At 33.8% G+C, this 17,935-nt stretch overlaps 1 long non-coding RNA gene across 1 annotated transcript; it reads right to left on the bottom strand.

Annotated features, from left to right (window-relative positions):
- Positions 1–12,360: 12,360 nt before the first annotated feature.
- Positions 12,361–13,286, bottom strand: LOC136219578 (uncharacterized). Its single transcript, XR_010684197.1, has 2 exons — positions 13,199–13,286; positions 12,361–13,113 (listed from the first exon to the last, which is right to left on the bottom strand). It is a non-coding gene; the product is annotated as an uncharacterized lncRNA (long non-coding RNA).
- Positions 13,287–17,935: the final 4,649 nt, after the last annotated feature.

The raw sequence follows: 17,935 nt of genomic DNA, 5'->3' as shown, positions 1-17,935 counted from the left end.
CTTATTTACCATAATAAAGACAAATATATATAATTATCCCTATATGATAAGTTAGAGTATAAATTTTTAAAAATACATCTCTTTTGAAAAGTAAAATAGACTTCTCTTAATTAATATGTTAATATATATATTTAAAATATTAAATTTAAATTGTTTTATTATTATTTATTTCAAATATATCTATACATTAATACATAAATATTGTAGTCGAAGAAAATTATTGAATATCATGTGCATTGCACGGGTACTCAAGGTAGTTTTATTCATGTGGGGGATTGTTGGAAAATTTTGAATAAAATTATATATTAATTTATATACCAACAAATACCTCCTTTCATGAACAGTTGTGTTCGTTGTGTACAGTCATGTTCGTATGTGAACAGTCGTGTCTGTCCGTGTACAATCGTGTTTGTTCGTGAAATGACATATCCTTTCGAGTTCTATTTATATAGAATGGATTGTCAAAATTCACAAGTTACTAAAAGCTGTTGTTGAAGTTTTTCAAAATACTCTTTGTCTGTTCACATTGTTCTTGTTTTCCTACTCCGGTGATAACTAGGCTACACACGGTTTGAGTTCGCTTGCGTAATCTGTTGTATCCTGGGAGACGATCGTCAATAGCGACGACATCTGTCTTAAGGAAACTGCTAATACAGGCCTCAGATTTGTCTATCTCTTTCCTTTTAATTTCCAGTTTTACTGTTTGTATATTTTCCTGCGTTCGTTTTGTTTTCTGGTAATCACATCCTACATTTTTAAGACAGACGTAATCGTTTGACTAACATTCCCGCCCCGCGGGGATCCCTGAACCTGCCACGTATTGTGCCTCGCGGGGATTCCCGACGGATTACCCGTTTAATCTCCGATAACATATTATTAATCATAGAAAATAAAAAATACGCATAGAAAAACTTGAACCTATGATTAATCCGATCCAAATGTTTTATCTCTATTTCACTCTATATCTATTTGTTCATCATATTCTCTTATTTTCTTTCTTTTTTTCTCTATTCTTTTCATTTATTTCTTTTTTCATATATTCTCTAAAACTTTAAATGGGTAAATGGGGATACCCCGCGGGGCGAGGATTGGGATGAATTTTGTCCCTATTTGTTTCGCGGGGCGGGTATGGGGATTCCCCGTTTAGTCGGGGAACGAGGATGGGAACTCCAATCCACGTCCCGCCCCGTCCCGTTTACATCCCTATCTCTTGGAAAGCAAAAAATAACCTACTGTCAGTAAATCTTCCGCCGAAGCTGAATACCGAAGTATGGCAACCACCAGTTGTAAACTCAAATGGATCTCCTATTTATTTCAAGCTCTTCGCATCCCACTTCCGTTACCCATCCCCTTACATTGTGACAGTCAAGTTGCCATTCATATTGCTTCCAATCTCGTTTTTCATGAACGCACTAAACATTTGGATATTGACTGTCATATTGTCCATGATCATATTATTTCCGGTTTTTTATCCACCCCTCATATTTCTACCAAACTTCAACTCACATATATTTTTACCAAACTCTTATCCGCAGCACCATTTACATATTTAACCCATTTACTAATTCTACTACATATCTAGACTGATTTTGTGTGACTTTCCAAAAATACCCTCAATATTTACGCAGAGCTCGCCCCATCCCGTCTAACTTCGCATATTCACCCATATGCGAAGCCTGAAGTTAATGTTTTGATTTACTTAATGAATTTAGTTCGCATATGCGAAGCCTGCGAAGCTGAAGTTTGTTTTGCTTGATGAATTTAGTTCGCATATGCGAATGCTGGATATGATTTGAAGCTAATACGCGAAGTGGTATATAACAAAAAATGGCAAACAACAACGGATTCGAACATTAAAATCATAACATTATCAAAATTTACAACAAGATTGCCACAATGAACTCTACTAACTAATCATTTCAAAGTGAACCTAACTAATCTGGTACCGATTTTGAATCGGATGAGTAATCTTGGTGTGCACCATGGCACACATCCATCCCAAAAGGTCTGGACTTCCAGACCTTTTGGGATGGACGTGACGCACAGTGCACACCAATATTACTCATCCGATTCAAGATTGGCACCGGATTAAGTTAGGTCCACTTTGAAGATTGGCACCATGGGATGGACGTGTCCCATGGTGCACCCCGAGATTGACACAACCTCTCCTAACGAATCATTTCACGAGTGAATGTGTCAATCTTGGGGAAGTTCATCCTTATACAGGAAGGAAAATCATCTCCCCTGCAGCCTAGTACGCCGCCTTCCAGAAAGGGATGTTACGTATTCAACCATCTACAGAAAAAATTAATCGTGTTAGCAGGGAAAAATACGTTTTTTGCTTCGTGAAATGAAAATTAGCGAAGCATGCGAATGTAAATGTGCAGGGGAAGAGGTGATTTTACTTCGCATATCGATTTTTTCGCGAAGTCTGCGAGGTCTGAAATGTGACTATCTACGTCGCATATCGATGCTTTCGCGAAGTCGGCGAGGTCTGAAACGTGAGGATCTATTCGCAGACTTCGCAAACTAATCGATTCGCGAGGTAGATCTATACGTTTCAGACTCTTTCTCTTCGCAGATCTTCGCGAAATCATCAATTCACGAAGTAGATCATCACTTTCTAGGCTCGTTCTCTTCGCAAAGTTTAGCGAAACCATCGATTGCGAAGTGAATTCATGAAAAAACGCAGAAAAAAAAACAGATACTTACATTTTTCGCCCCTTTCACCCCCAAAAGCGACAATAACAATATGATAACATGGGAAGAACGAAGGAAATAACGTAGAAAAACCATTTCTTTGATGGTAACAAGAAGAAAAAAACCAAGCAACGAACAGGAAGATGAAAAACCATTTACTCGTTTTCTAGGGTTGGGAAGTTACAGAATCAAGAGATGAAGAGATGAAAAAGAGAAATTCATGGTGATTTTGACTAAATGGTGCAGATTTCGTGCAATTTAAAGGAAGAAAGGAAGATCAAAAGTCTTGAAATCATTAATGCAGGAGCAACTTTTCGCATAACCAATGAGATGGGGGGAGCGGCGATTCGCGAGAGGTGGAAGTGGGAAGGTTAGGGGTATTTTTGGAAATTCACACAAAATCAGTCTAGATATGTAGTAGAATTAGTAAATGGGTTAAATATGTAAATGGGCCTCCCATTTGACCCAGTTTTGTAATTTTCCCTATTTTTAAACTTATTAATTAAACATTTTCTTACCAAATTAGTTAGTAATAAACATCTAATTCGGTTAAAAATGTTTTATTCTTTTAAGTATGACTTTGAAATTATATTTTTGACAGTTTAAATTACGGTTTTTATAGTTTCTTCATAATTTCATATGGTTCGAAGTGACAGTTAAATAACAGTTAAACCATTTCAAACTGTAATTTAAACTGTTCGAAGTGACAGTTAAATGTTCAAAGTTCAAAAACCATATTTCAAACTGTAATTATAAAGAAACTGTAAAAACCGTAATTTAAACTGTCACGTCAAACGTCACCGAAAACTTACGGTTCAAAGTGACAGTTAAATAACAGTTAAACCATTTCAAACTGTAATTTAAACTGTTCGAAGTGACAGTTAAATGTTCGAAATGACAGTTAAATGTTCGAAGTGCAAAAACCATATTTCAAATTGTAATTATATAGAAACTGTAAAAACCGTAATTTAAACGTAAAAAATATAATTTTCAACTTATATTTAAAAGAATAAAACATTTTTAACCGAATTAGATATTTACTACTAACTAATTTGGCAAGGAAATGTTTAATTAATGAATTTAAAAATAAATAGTTAAAGGTTGAAGTTAAATTAAAAGTTTAAAAAATATAGAGAAACTTTTTCAAAATTTTACTTTCAAAATTTTGAAGAGGCGGAGAAGGAATTGAAAGCTTTAATAAAAAAAATAGGGTTAAGGTGCAAAAATACCCTTAACATTTTGGGCCAGGAGCAATTTTACCCCTAACGTTAATAAATTGGATCAATTTGAGAAATAATTCATCAAACTGTGTTCTCTGTCATGAATCTTGTTATCTACACTTCATATGTATATCATTTTATCAGTAACAAATCACAAACATTCGTTGGGATGTGAAAAAAAAATAAAAAAAAAATATACTTTTTTTTGTACGGATTAGACAAAAAAAAATAAAAAAATTCATCGAATTTATAAATATTAATCTCAAATTCTATTATTAAATTATAAAAAACATGAAATCCTTTTTTTTTAAACGAATTATTATGCAATTGGTGCATGGATTTCGTGATTTCACCGCCTTTAATTTGGCAATGTTGGGTAAGCAAGGTTGGCATTTAATGTCTAACTCAAATTCTCTTGTTAGCAGGGTTTTCAAAGCAAAATACTATCCATTGGGGGATTTCATACATGCTCGGCTAGGTAACTCTCCGAGTTTCATTTGGAGGAGTCTTTGGAATGCTCAATTGGTGCTGAATGCAGGGCTAAGGTGGAAGATCGGAGATGGGAAATCCATAAATGTCTGGGATGATCCCTGGCTGTGGGATGTCAATAATTGCAAGGTAATTACACCAAAGATTGATTCTCTGTCTAATCTAACTATAGCGGATCTGTATATCTCTGACACCCCTGACTGGGATGTTGAGCTTTTAGAAGAAATTTTTTTACCCAGGGATATAAATGAGACTCTACAGTTACCACCTAGAACTGGAAACTGCGCTGATCAGATAATATGGAATGGAAGTAAAACAAGACACTACACTGTAAAGAGTGGTTACGAACTGGCCACCGGAACCATTACCAGTAATTCACACTTACATGCCGATGGAAAGTGGAGCAAAATCTGGAAATCGGATATCCCACACAAAATCAGATTCTTCGCTTGGCGACTTGCACGAAATTGTTTGCCGGTAAAGCTCAATCTCACTCAACGTGGTATCCCGTTAGATGACAGAGTTAGATGACAGATATGTCCTGTGTAATTTGGATTTGGAGGACTGCTGGCACCTATTTATTGGTTGTAGTTTTTCCCAGGAGACGTGGCATAAGGCGGGTTTATGGAGGAAGGTTACTGAGGCAACCACTAACGCTGCTAATTTTGCAGCTTTTATGTTTATTTTTTTGACAGGTACCACCAGGGACGAATCAAGATTATTTCTCACAGTCTTGTGGAGTTTATGGCGACAAAGAAACATAAAACTGTGGAAGAACGGTGATGTATCTCCGAGATGGACCCTACAAAATGCACGAGAGACCATCAACGATTGGACCCTACGAAAGCAGCACTCGGACAGACTCCCTGAGTCTACGCCATCAGGGGAAATCGCTGCCAACAACCAGGGGAACAAACCAGGAACGTAGCCCAGAATTACTCCTTACGCAGACATAGCCGAACTCAAGCACAAGGGACGACAGCCACTCCTTCAGCTACTGCACATGCCAACAAAGATCAGCGAAGAAGTTCTACTACCGCTGTGAATTCACATATCGCAGGTGCAGCGGTTCAAGTCATACGTCCAGCCCATGGTTCGTCTGGCTGGACCCTTCCGCCACCCCCCTTTGTGAAGTGCAACATCGACGCCGCTCGGTTCAACGACATTATGCAAGCTGGTGTGGGGGCAGTACTACGAGACCCTACGGGCAAGTTTATAGCTGCACGCTCCTCGTGCCTGCTCAGCCATCCCAGAGTCGACGAATGCGAAGCAATAGCAGTACTGCAGGCTATGCGATGGGTACTGTCGCTTGGCCACCACAGAGTAATCTTCGAAACTGATGCACAAACAGTTGTGGAAGCAATTAACTCTTCTACGGACTATATTAGTGAACTTGGTGCAATTATCTCCCAATGCCGACACATATACAACAAAATGATGCCTTTACTGTCATCTTTGCAAGGCGACAAGCAAACGAGACGGCCCATGCTATTGCCAGGTCTTCTCGTAATTATCCTTGTCCCATGGTTTTTGATTTTATTCCACATTTTTTGATTCATTTGTTGAACATGGATTGCCCGATTAATACCATTCCTTTTCAAAAAAAAAAAAAAAACTTATCAATTTTGAACCTCCAATATTATTATTTATTGATTTGGAAAATTTTAAAGCTAATATGGTACCACTAAGTCAAACTTTCACCTAAACACATATTACGTGCTATATCAGCAAATAAGGGTATCTGAATTTAAAAATTAACAAGTTTACGTGCAAATATAAATTCAAGGGATAATAGGTAAAAAATACACTTAATGTTTACAGTTAAAAGCAATTTTATATCTAACGTCTAAAATAGTGTAATTTTACCGACAATATTATCAATCGAAAACAATTTTACCTTTAATATTGCAAGTTGGCAATCAAGATAGTACACGCTACCCCATTAGCTAGTATGATGAATGTTGTAACAGAAAAACGGACAAGTTTATGTGTACAATTGGTCTTAGTATAAAGTGACAAATTTAAATACGTAATTATAATTGATTTTCTGATTTTTTTTAAATTGATATACATTTCAATTTATTAAAAAATTAATTCCCTTGTTGGTCACGTTAATTTTAAACAAACTCGAATAATAAAGAAGAAATTTACAAAGTACAAAAGGTAATTAAATTTTGGGAAAAGTATAAAAATAAACCTTGTGATTACACCTATTTTCAATTGCAGCCTTGTGGTTTAAAAATTTACAAATTGGTACCTTGATGTTCATCCCGTTAGCAAACACACACCAAATTGACTAACGGTGTTAAAAATCAAAAGGAAAATAGTTAATTTGGTCCTTATATTTATTTATTGTGTAAATTAACATCCTTTATTATCTAATTATCACAAACAAACCCCAAAATTAAAAATAAAAATCCAAATACACCATCTTCTCCATTTCTTTTTTTTTCTTCTTTCTTTCTTTTCTCTCTCCTCTTGGTTAATTTCTCTCTCTAAAATCAATTGAATTCGTATCTTTTATCTTTCTATCTCTTCCTCCTCTATTATTAACACACTCTACTAGGGCTGGGCGCGGATCTTGGAGATACTGGACCGGACCGAATATCCGAGGAAAAAACTCCGGAATTGGACCGGACTGTTGACTTTTTTTGGAGAACCGAACTGGATTGGACCGTTGACTTTTCGTCAAAGAACTGGACCGAACTAGACCGAAATTTATCCAGCACCGGACCGATAACCGAATTGGATTGGATTGGACTGAACTGGACTGAAATAACCGAAAGTTTAGCAATAATAAATTTATATTTCATACATTAACTTTAGTTCCACTCTATATATTTTTTTAATTTAATTTTAAATGATATTATTTGATATTATTATAAAATATATACTATATATATTATATATATAGAGAGAGAAATGTTATATAATATATAGTTATATATTTTGTAAGGTTTAGTAAACTAATTACAATAATATAAATGTATAATTTATTAATAAGGTTAATAAGGTATAACATTATTATATAAAAATTATCCCGATTAATCCCCGTTTATAAAATGATATGAAAAATATTTACCTAAATATAGACATGGGGAATCAAACACCTAATCAAATGAAACATTGTCAATCGTCTTAACCATCTGGACTCATTCTACTTCTTGTTAATCATTTAATTAAGTAACAAATATTAGAAGTTTTAAACTAGTGGATGGTTCAATTAAAAGAATTAGAGTTGTGGCAAGATATATCCGAAACAGTCCACAAAGATTGGCTATGTTTAAACGTTGTTGTGTGTCGTCGGGTATTACGTATACAAAAGCATTATGCTATGATTGCCCCACTAGGTGGAATATCACCTATTTGATGTTAGATGTTGCATTAGGATATCAAAAGGCATTTGCCAAATTAGAAGATCTTGATAAGAAATATGCAGAGAATTTTGTGAATGATTTTCTTATTGAGAGTGATTGGTTGAGTATTAAGAATCTTTGTAGGTTTTTGAAAAGATCTTATGATATAACTTGTAAATTCTCAGGTTCATCGTATCCTACCTCTAACCTTTATTTTCCCGAGGTAATGAAAATTCTCAAGGATATTACATTAAAACAGTAAAAATCCTTATTACATTAAAACAGTAAAAATCCTTCCTTAAAATACATGGGAACTCAAATGAAGGAAAAATTTGATAAGTATTGGGGTTCTATTGACACAATGAATGTGATGCTTTTTTGTATTGGTGGTTTTTGACCCAAGGTATAAAATTAAGTACTTGATGGCTAAGTACACTGAATTTTATAGTGAGAACGATGCTAATGAGTTGGTGGCACAAGTCACAAAGATTATTGTTGCATTGTTAGATGAGTATATAGTGCAAAATGTGCAAGAAAATGTGAATCTTGGAGCACATTCTTCTAATTTAGATGAAGTGCATGATGACATTGATGGTGAGATTGATGATTATTTTTTTAATATTGATAAAGATATGTAGGGAGAATGGAAAAGATATGTCAATGAGCCACCTGAAAAATATGTAATTGAGTTTGCCCTTCTATTATGGGTTTTTATTGATTTGTTATTTTGTAACTTTAATTTTGTGGGTTTTTTTAGCCTTGTTGTCTACTGTAACTTTTAATACTTTGATTTTGTGGGTTTTTTTAGCCTTGTTGTCTACTGTAACTTTTAATGAATGTTGTTTACTTCCTAAAAAATATTATTTATTTCAAGTTATGTAAGATAATAAAATTCTATATTTTTATTATCTTGTAAATTAAATTTTTAATTTATTTTTTAGGACTTAAACTATTAGATATTTATCCGAATCACCGAAAAATTATATTGGATTGGAACGGAACCGAATCTCCGAATCCCCAAACTGGACTGAACTGAAATTTTGGGACAATTCAATTCTGGAGATTTATTCTTTCAATCCAATCCTGGAGATTTCATTTTATCAATCTCCGAATTTCAATCTAATACTGGAGATTCATGAATCCCCGACTTGGACCGAACTATGCCCAGCCCTACACTCTACTACACAACTTTTTTTCATTCTCTCTCTAAAAATTGTACTTTCATTTGCCTGCTCTGGAAATTTGAATCTCACTCACTGGACATGCCAGGAAAGGAATGAGAACAATTTTCTTCAATGCATCGCCTTCTTCTTCTCCGATGCAATCTCCTCGTCGCCATACTCTCTCTAATACTTTAATGAATGAAAATATTGATAATGCACATGTACTCATTTATAAATGGAACTTTGATTCTACTGATTTATCTGCAAATTACGGTCACAAGACTCCTCTTTTCTCATGTGACTTTACGAAGCAAATCAGTATCTCAATTTCATCAAAGGACTCCAGGCTGCCATGCAATATTATATCACTGAAAATCCCGCTTCTCAATTGCTTATCAGAGCTCAAAATCTCATGCAATTGGCTATGAAACGCCTCGAGAGGGAGTTCTATCAGATTCTTAAATCTAATCGAGATTATCTTACCGGTGAATCAGTTTCCAGTCACGCCACTTCTTCTAGAGCCTCGCGGTCCAGCGCTTCAGATTTTGAAGATGAATCGGGGGATGATTCCTCGAGACTTGGGCACTCCATTTCAGAAATGGAGCGAGCTTTAATGGCGGCAATGACAGATCTGAAAGCAATTGCAGATTGTATGATTTCTTTTGGTTATGCAAAAGAGTGTGTTAATGTTTATAAAATTGTTCGTAAATCGATCGTAGATGAGGCTCTGTACTATCTTGGAGTTGATAGATTGAATTTTCCTCAGATTCAAAAGATGGATGGAGAGGTATTGAAAATGAAAATTAAGAGATGTTGAATTGATTTTAGAGGGAATTAACAATCAGGGAGAGAGAAAGAAAAAAAAATGAAAGAAAAATGGAGAAGATGGTGTATTTGAATTTTTATTTTTAATTTTTGGGTTTGTTTTTTATAATTAGATAATAATGGAGGTTAATTTACAAAATAAATAAATATAAGGATTAAATTAATTATTTTCCTTTTGACTTTTAACACCGTTAGTCAATTTGGTATGTGTTTGCTAACGGAATGAACCTCAAGGTAACATTTTGTAAATTTTTAAACCATAAGACTGCGATTGAAAATAAATGTAATCACAAGGTTTATTCTTGTACTTTTCCCTTAAATTTTCTGGATAATATATAAATATAGAGGACAAATAAAAATGTAAGTTTTACGGTGATATCATTTTTCAACTTGAACCATTGTAGACTTTTATTTATTTATATATAGAATAATACAGTAAGTTGTAGTTTAAATAATGGGTAGTTTATATTTTAATAAAATGAATAAGAGAAGAGTAGGTTGAAATACAAAAATCAATTACACTTTCAAATTAGAAAAAGTAAACCACAATATAAGAATACCTTTTATTGGACGTAGACTTAATACCAAAATATTAACATTAAAATACCATTTTATAGGTACATATAAAAATAATGTTAAACTATGTTAGTGCATTTTAATTTAAATTTTAATTTGTTTGACCTAAGCCCAACCTGAAAAGTCAAAAACATATCCACACTTGGTGGACATAGCAATAGAATCACCTACACTACACATACCGCATTTCTTTTCCAGCTGTAAACTTAGGAATAGAAACTTCTTCTTATTTCTCATTAAGAGACCTGTTCATGACCGACCGGGCTGGTTAATAAGTTTTTATCTAAAAATATTCAACTTAACTTGTTAATTTCTGCAGGCTGCACCGTGTTGAACTTCTATAAGTTCATCTAAAAAAATAAATAAATTTTAATAATAAAAAATAAACATTTAATATATAAAAGGGTGAAGGTGCAAAAATACCTCTAACATTTTGGATCAGAAGCAATTTTACCTTTAACGTCTAAAATTGTGCAATTTTACCCCTAACTATGATAAATTGGGTCAATTTAAGAAACAATTCATCAAACTGTCTTCTCAATCATGAATTTTCTCATTTACACTTTACATGTGCGTCATTTTATTAATAACAAATCACAAACATATGTCGGGATGCGAAAAAAATAAAAAATAAAACGAAAAAAATACATACTGTCTTTTTGTATGAATAAGACAAAAAAAATTCTAAAAATTCACCGAATTTATAAATATATATTAATCTCCAATTCTATTATCAAATTATAAAAACCATAAAATCCTTTTTTAGAACGAATTGTTATGCAATTGGTGCAGAATAATAAATAAAAATATATGTGTTTTATAATAGTATCTAAAATTGATCCAATTTATCAACGTTAAGGGTAAAATTGCTCTTGGCTTCCAACGTTAGGGATAAAATTCCACCATTTTAGACGTTATGGGTAAAATTGCTTATGACCTAAAACATTAGGGGTATTTTTGTACCTTAACCCTATATAAAAATATGAAATTTACTTATTAAAATTAATAGAGTAGTCGGATCAACCTATAGACAGAATTGTAATAAATATGGGTTGGACTGGGTTAAAATCAATTTTTCTTGTTTAAGTCCCGTTTAGGAGACACGGGTTTGGACAGACTGAACGGATATCCGGACCCGTAAACACGATGTGAGTATCCATAAAAATAATAATAATTTAATAAAAAAATTATAATAATAATAATTATAAAAATAATGATAGCAATAATAATTTTGAGAAAATTATTGTCAATGTTACAATAATAATAATAATAATTTTCTTTTTTGAGAAAATAATAATACTAATTATTATTATTATTAAAAAAAATAGAAGATATTAGGGGTATTTCTTAGGTGTAGAAGGAACCTCAGCTTTGTTTGTGTAATAACTAAGCAAACACCTTTTCGACGAACCCTACCCAGCTGTCTGTACCTCTCTATATATAAATATACGACTGTGATCACCGAATTAATCTCTCATTTGATATACATGTTTGATTTAAAATTAAATTAAGATGAGCAATATTCCTTCATCTCTCACAGATTCCTCTCTTACCCTCTTTGCAATTTCATCATCTGATCCTTGGCCTTTCTCTCTTCTTTCACTCTAACCCTTACAAACAAGATTGTTTGATTGATCTTGCAATTTTTTTTTAGTTTTTAGTTTTTTTGAGGCAAATCTGAGTTTTTTTCTTGTGCAGATATGGGTGTAGTAGTTGGAGATAAAAATCACATGAATTTCCACATCCAGAAGCCACATCATCTCCTACAGTTCCTTGTTCATAATGAAAGCAAGAAAGATCTGAAAGATGTACCAAAAGGATATTTGGCAATCTTAGTTGGACTGGGTGAGGAGGAGCAACAGAGATTTGTGATTCCTCTTATTTATTTTACTCATCCTCTTTTTATCAACTTGCTCAAAGAAGCTGAAGATGAATTTGGATTTGACCAAAAAGGCCCTCTTACCATTCCTTGTCATGTCGACGACTTTCGCTATGTTCAGGGCATTATCGACCAAGACCACCACCACCATCATCATCATCATCATGTTCTTTGTTTTAGGGTTTGATCGATGTCATATTTATCTGAGCATGTTATGATCTGTTCATTTTTTCATTTATTCTCATTTTAGTTGATTTCATTTTGGAATATATGATCGATGATGATGATGAAAATGTAGATTCCACCGAAAGAAAAAGAAAAAGAAAAAGAAAAAGAATTATTTGATATATACTTTATTTATTGTAATTTGTAACTAAAGAAAAACTTTAAGAAAAGAAAAAGTTTGGTTTGCTTAATTATCTCCTTATCTCCCTATCTTCAACATTAAAAAAAGTCCATTACAAGTTTTACTGAACTTTCTACATGATTATCTCAAATTCAATATCTTCATTTTTTAAATAATTAATAGGGAAAAGTACAAAAATAAACCTTGTGGTTACCTGTTTTCGCTCAACACATATGTGGTTTAAAAGTTTGCAAAATGGTACCTTGAGTTTCATTTCGTTAGCAAACACATACCAAATTGACTAACGGTGTTAAAAGTCAAAGGGAAAAGAGTTAATTTGGTCCTTATATTTATTTGTTTTATAAATTAACTCCCCTTATTATCTAATTATCACAAACTAACCCAAAATAAAATATAAATATCAAATACACTATCTTCCCCATTTCTTTTTTTTAATTTCTTATTTTTCTTTTTCTTTCTCTCTCTTCTCTCTCTCCTCTTTGTCATTTGATCCATTTTCGTTTGAAACTCACCACCAAGGAAACTTGATACTGTCTTCCTGTTCAAATCAAATCATAATTTATTTCTTAATGTCGAACAAGATCATGTTTATTGAAAGATAACAAACAAATTGATACAAATACCTTCGAAGGAGTTGCTTGATTTCGTTATCTTCTACTGATCAGCATCAACAGCAGGTGGTTTCAAAAAGTGGGAAAGAGATAGATAATTGTACTGTAAATAGCAAACATGGTTCCACAAGGATGATGAAAACCAGTAATTGTAGAGATTTTTGTACTAGTGAACAGCAGGCTGACTCATTGTCACAGACGAGTGAAGTTCATGATGATGTTCATGAAGAAAGCAGTGCAAGATTAGATGTAACTTGGCAAGGAACAAGCTCGGAAGTCCACAATTTTAGAGCAGGTGAAGAAGCTTTTGAATCTATGGATAACTGGGAAGGAAATGAACAAGATTTTGGGGATACAAATTATGATTGGTTCGCTGATATAGCTCGGCCGCGTAGCTACTGGGAAGATCTTAGGAAAGGATGGTACGAAGAGATGCTTACTTGTAGTTCTGAAGATAACGAAATCAAGCAACTCCTTCAAAGGTATTTGTATCAATTTGTTTGTTATCTTTCAATAAACATGATCTTGTTCGACATTAAGAAATAAATTATGATTTGATCTGAACAGGAAGACAGTATCAAGTTTTCTTGGTGGTGAGTTTTAAACGAAAATGGATCAAATGACAAAGAGGAGGAGAGGGAGAAGAGAGAGAAAGAAAAATAAGAAATTAAAAAGAGATGGAAAAGATGGTTTATTTGATATTTATTTTTCATTTTGGGGTTAGTTTGTGATAATTAGATAATATGTGGAGTTAATTTATAAAATAAATAAATATAAGAACCAAATTAACTCTTTTTCCTTTGACTTTTAACACCGTTAGTCAATTTGGTATGTATTTGCTAACGGAATGAACCTCAATGTACCATTTTGCAAACTTTTAAACCATATGGGTGTTGAGCGAAAACAGGTGTAACCACAAGGTTTATTTTTGTACTTTTCCCTAATTAATATTTCTTTCTCTTTTTTTTTGGTAGAAAAGGAAAGGAAAGCAAAGCAAAACAAGCAACTACACCAGGATTAGTCTAGGAAAGCTAACCCCAATCCTATCCTCTAAAAGAAGAGGAGAAAGAGCGATAGGGGGAACGGTAAGGGTAGAAACACCTAACACCCCCTCATGGCCTGCCGCCGCCAAGTGATCTGCAACACGGTTCTGCTCTCGAAAAATGTGGCTAAACTCAAGGATATCAAATGAGGGGCTAAGCCTCTTAATAGCTTTAATAAGGTTGCGGCATAAATAATACTGCAATTAAAATAGTTTTATTACTTTTCCTGCTTATTTGTTAATGTGACTTCAAGGTTTAATATATGTTAGTTTCTCATGGCCCCTCTATCAATATTTTTCACATGGACCCTGATGACCATGTGAATTTTGGTCATTCACCGTTAAATGTAGGCTGATTAAAATCCTAAGGTGGAGATTCAAAGCATCTTATGGCTTAGATTTTGTAAGCCTACATCTAACGGTGAATAACCAAATTCACGTGGTCATTAGGGTCCATGTGAAAAATACTGGCCCCTCTATATTCTAAGCGGTGCCCCCAAGAGCAATAATAATAAAAATTAAATTAAATATATATTAATTTGAATTGAAAATAAATGTATTCATAGTTTCATGTTTCTAGGGCTTATGTTGATAGAATCAAATGCATAATAAGGCACATATTTGTCTTGGTTTAATCCATAAAATGACTTTCTTATTTCTTAGTATTTAAAACTACAAAATAAAAGAGAAATTGTACTATATTCCTGATATATAATGCCGTATGTCACGTCCAATAAAAATAAAACATCTATTGAAAAAATCTAAATTAATAAATAAAAAGTTATTAAAAAAAACCATTTATTGAAATTTTACGTTTTATGCAAAAATACTAAAAACTATTAATTGAACACTTATAAATTACTAGGTAACACCATAAACACTTTTGTTAATGAATCATGAATTCGTCACTACTTTATAAAGACTTATCAAAAATGAAAAGACCTCACCTTTCCTATTATTAGGATTATTGCATATAATGTACGTAGAATTAGTTTTTAGGGAAAGATACAAAAATAAATCACGTTGTTTACCCAATATGCAAAGACAGATACCGCGGTTTATAAGTTTGTAAATAGAGATATATGTTTTGTACAATTTACAAACTCAAACATTCTATCAAAAATTGTTAATCATGACTTATCTAAAAAGGAACCAATTTGAATCAATTAAAAAGAATGATTTTGCAAATTATTCCATATATAATGTCTAATTTTCTAAATTAACTAAACCACAAATATTATTTAATTGAAAATTTGATTCACATATTATTTAATTGTAAATTTAGAAACCTCAAACATATGCCACTTGTTTAGTTAGGAAGTTAGTTTGTGATTATAAGGCTAAGTTTAAACTTCTTGTATAAAGAAAGGGAAGAAGTGCCTATGATTTCCTAACTTTCATATCTCTTATTCATTATTATAATTGAGCATTATTAGTATAACTTTAGTATCTCTTCTTTCATTATAATTGAGCACTGTTATTAGTGTTGGGATATCTCCCAAATCTCACATTGATTAAAAGTGTTGTAAAGGGATGTGTGAATCCCACATTGCTTAGAAATAAGGAAGTCAATGGGGAATTCCCTTATAAATAGACTTTAGGCCTTTAATTGATGTATTCCACATTCTCAAGGCTAGTTAACTAGGAGGTGTAACTTAGGCTTTGAGTTTGTGTGAGAGAGCGAGGGTTTTTTGTTACAGTTTTGTCCGTCCAAAAATTGTAATCCTTTGATAGTGGAAATTTAAGAGGCCTACGGGTCCCATGGTTTTTATCTCTTGTTGAAGAGGATTCCACGCTAAAATTGTTATGTGCCTTTATTGCTTTTCTCTATTATTTCTTTGTGTGGGTGTATGTTTGTTTGTTTAGCCCTAACATAGTGGTATCAGAGTCGAGGTTCGGCCTAGGGAGGGTATATAATAGAGGAAGAGCATAAGCCGAGCTGTAGAGAAGATGTCGTCTACAACGTTCAAGTATGAGATTCTGCTCTTTGATGGAAAGAGTAATTTCACGTTGTGGCAAAGTACGATTCAAGACTATTTGGTGCAGCAGGGTCTTGACATCGCGTTAGAGAAGAAGCCTGACGGTATGAAAGATACTGAATTGAGTACGATTCAGAGGAAGGTTGTCAGCATCATCAGGTTAGCCCTTGCTCCCCAAATTAAGATGACTGTGTTGGCGGAGACATCTCCAAAAGAGTTATGGAAGCAGTTAGAGAGCACTTATTTGTCGAAGTCATTGGCTAGCCAGTTGTGTCTGAAGATGGATCTGTACACACTCAGAATGGAACATGGAGGTAACATTCTTGACCACATTAATAATTTTAATCAATTGGTGTGTCAGTTATTGAGTATTGGAGAGAAGATTGAGGATGAAGAGCAGTCGTTGCTCTTGTTAGCTTCTTTGCCTAGATCTTTCAAGTCGTTAGTGCAAACGATGTTAGTGGGGAAGAACATGTTGCAGCTAAATGATGTGATGGTGGCTTTGAAAAAGAATGAGAAGATGATGCGAGAAGATGACAGTTGTCCTAAGATACTCATAGCTGGAGAGAGTGGAGAAAGGGGGAGGAACCATAGGAATAGTGACTGTGGCGGGAGATCAAGATCTTGGTAAAAGGATATGAGTACTGTTGAGTGCTTTTATTGTAGTGAATCTGGTCACATACAATCCCGTTGCCCACAGTTTAGGAAGGACTTGAAGAGTCTATGGAAGGGTAATGGTAAAAATGGTGAATCCTCTACTAATGTGGTTGAAGATCATGATTTTTATTGACTGCTGCGGATGATCTTGTTAAAGATCATTCTGATTGGGTGTTAGATTCTACTGCTGATATTCATATTTGTAGAGATCGAGCTTGTTTTGACACTTTACAGGTTGATGGAGATTTTGGCTACATTCGGAGTGGGAGCAATTCAAAGATGAAGATTGAAGGCGTTGGAAGAGTCCGCCTGAAGCTCCACAATGGTGTTGTCAAAACACTTGCTGATGTGAAGTTTGTGCCTAGTGCTAGATCCAATATAATTTCGTTGGGTGAGTTGGCTTCACGCGGGTACAAATATGTTAGAGCCGACAAGTTTTGCAAAGTGTTCAAAGGTGGAAGCTTGATATTGCAAGGAATGAAAAGAGGGAAACAGATTTATTATCTGGATGGATGTTCCCTTAGCAGAATGAAGAAAAAGAAGACTGCAAAGAGGGTTCAGTTTTATGAAGATGTTGAGATATGTGGGGATTTGGGTCGAGGGAGGATTTGTTGGAATATCTCCCCAAATCCCACATTAGTTAAAAGTGTTGTAAAAGGATGTGTGAATCCCACATTGCTTAAAAATAAGGAAGTCAATGGGGAGTTCTCTTATAAATAGGCTTTAGGCCTTTAGTTGATGTATTCCACATTCTCAAGGCTAGTTAACTAGGAGGTGTAACTTAAGCTTTGAGTTTGTGTGAGAGAGCAAGGATTTTTTGATACAGTTTTGTCCGTCCAAAAATTGTAATCCTTTGATAGTGGAGATTTAAGAGGCCTACGGGTCCTGTGGTTTTTATCTCTTGTTGAAGAGGTTTCAACACTAAAATTATTGTGTGCCTTTATTGCTTTTCTCTATTATTTCTTTGTGTGGGTGTGTGTTTGTTTGTTTTAGGGGTGGGCACGGTTCGGTTAACCGGTCCATTAGGCAAAAAAATTAACCGAACCGTTATCAACGGTTTTTTAACCATCC

This window comes from Euphorbia lathyris, chromosome 2 (assembly GCF_963576675.1).
Source record: "Euphorbia lathyris chromosome 2, ddEupLath1.1, whole genome shotgun sequence".
NCBI classification, from domain to species: Eukaryota; Viridiplantae; Streptophyta; class Magnoliopsida; order Malpighiales; family Euphorbiaceae; genus Euphorbia; species Euphorbia lathyris.
The sequence above is the reverse complement of the archived record's forward strand: the minus strand, read 5'-3'. Positions and strand labels throughout refer to the sequence as shown.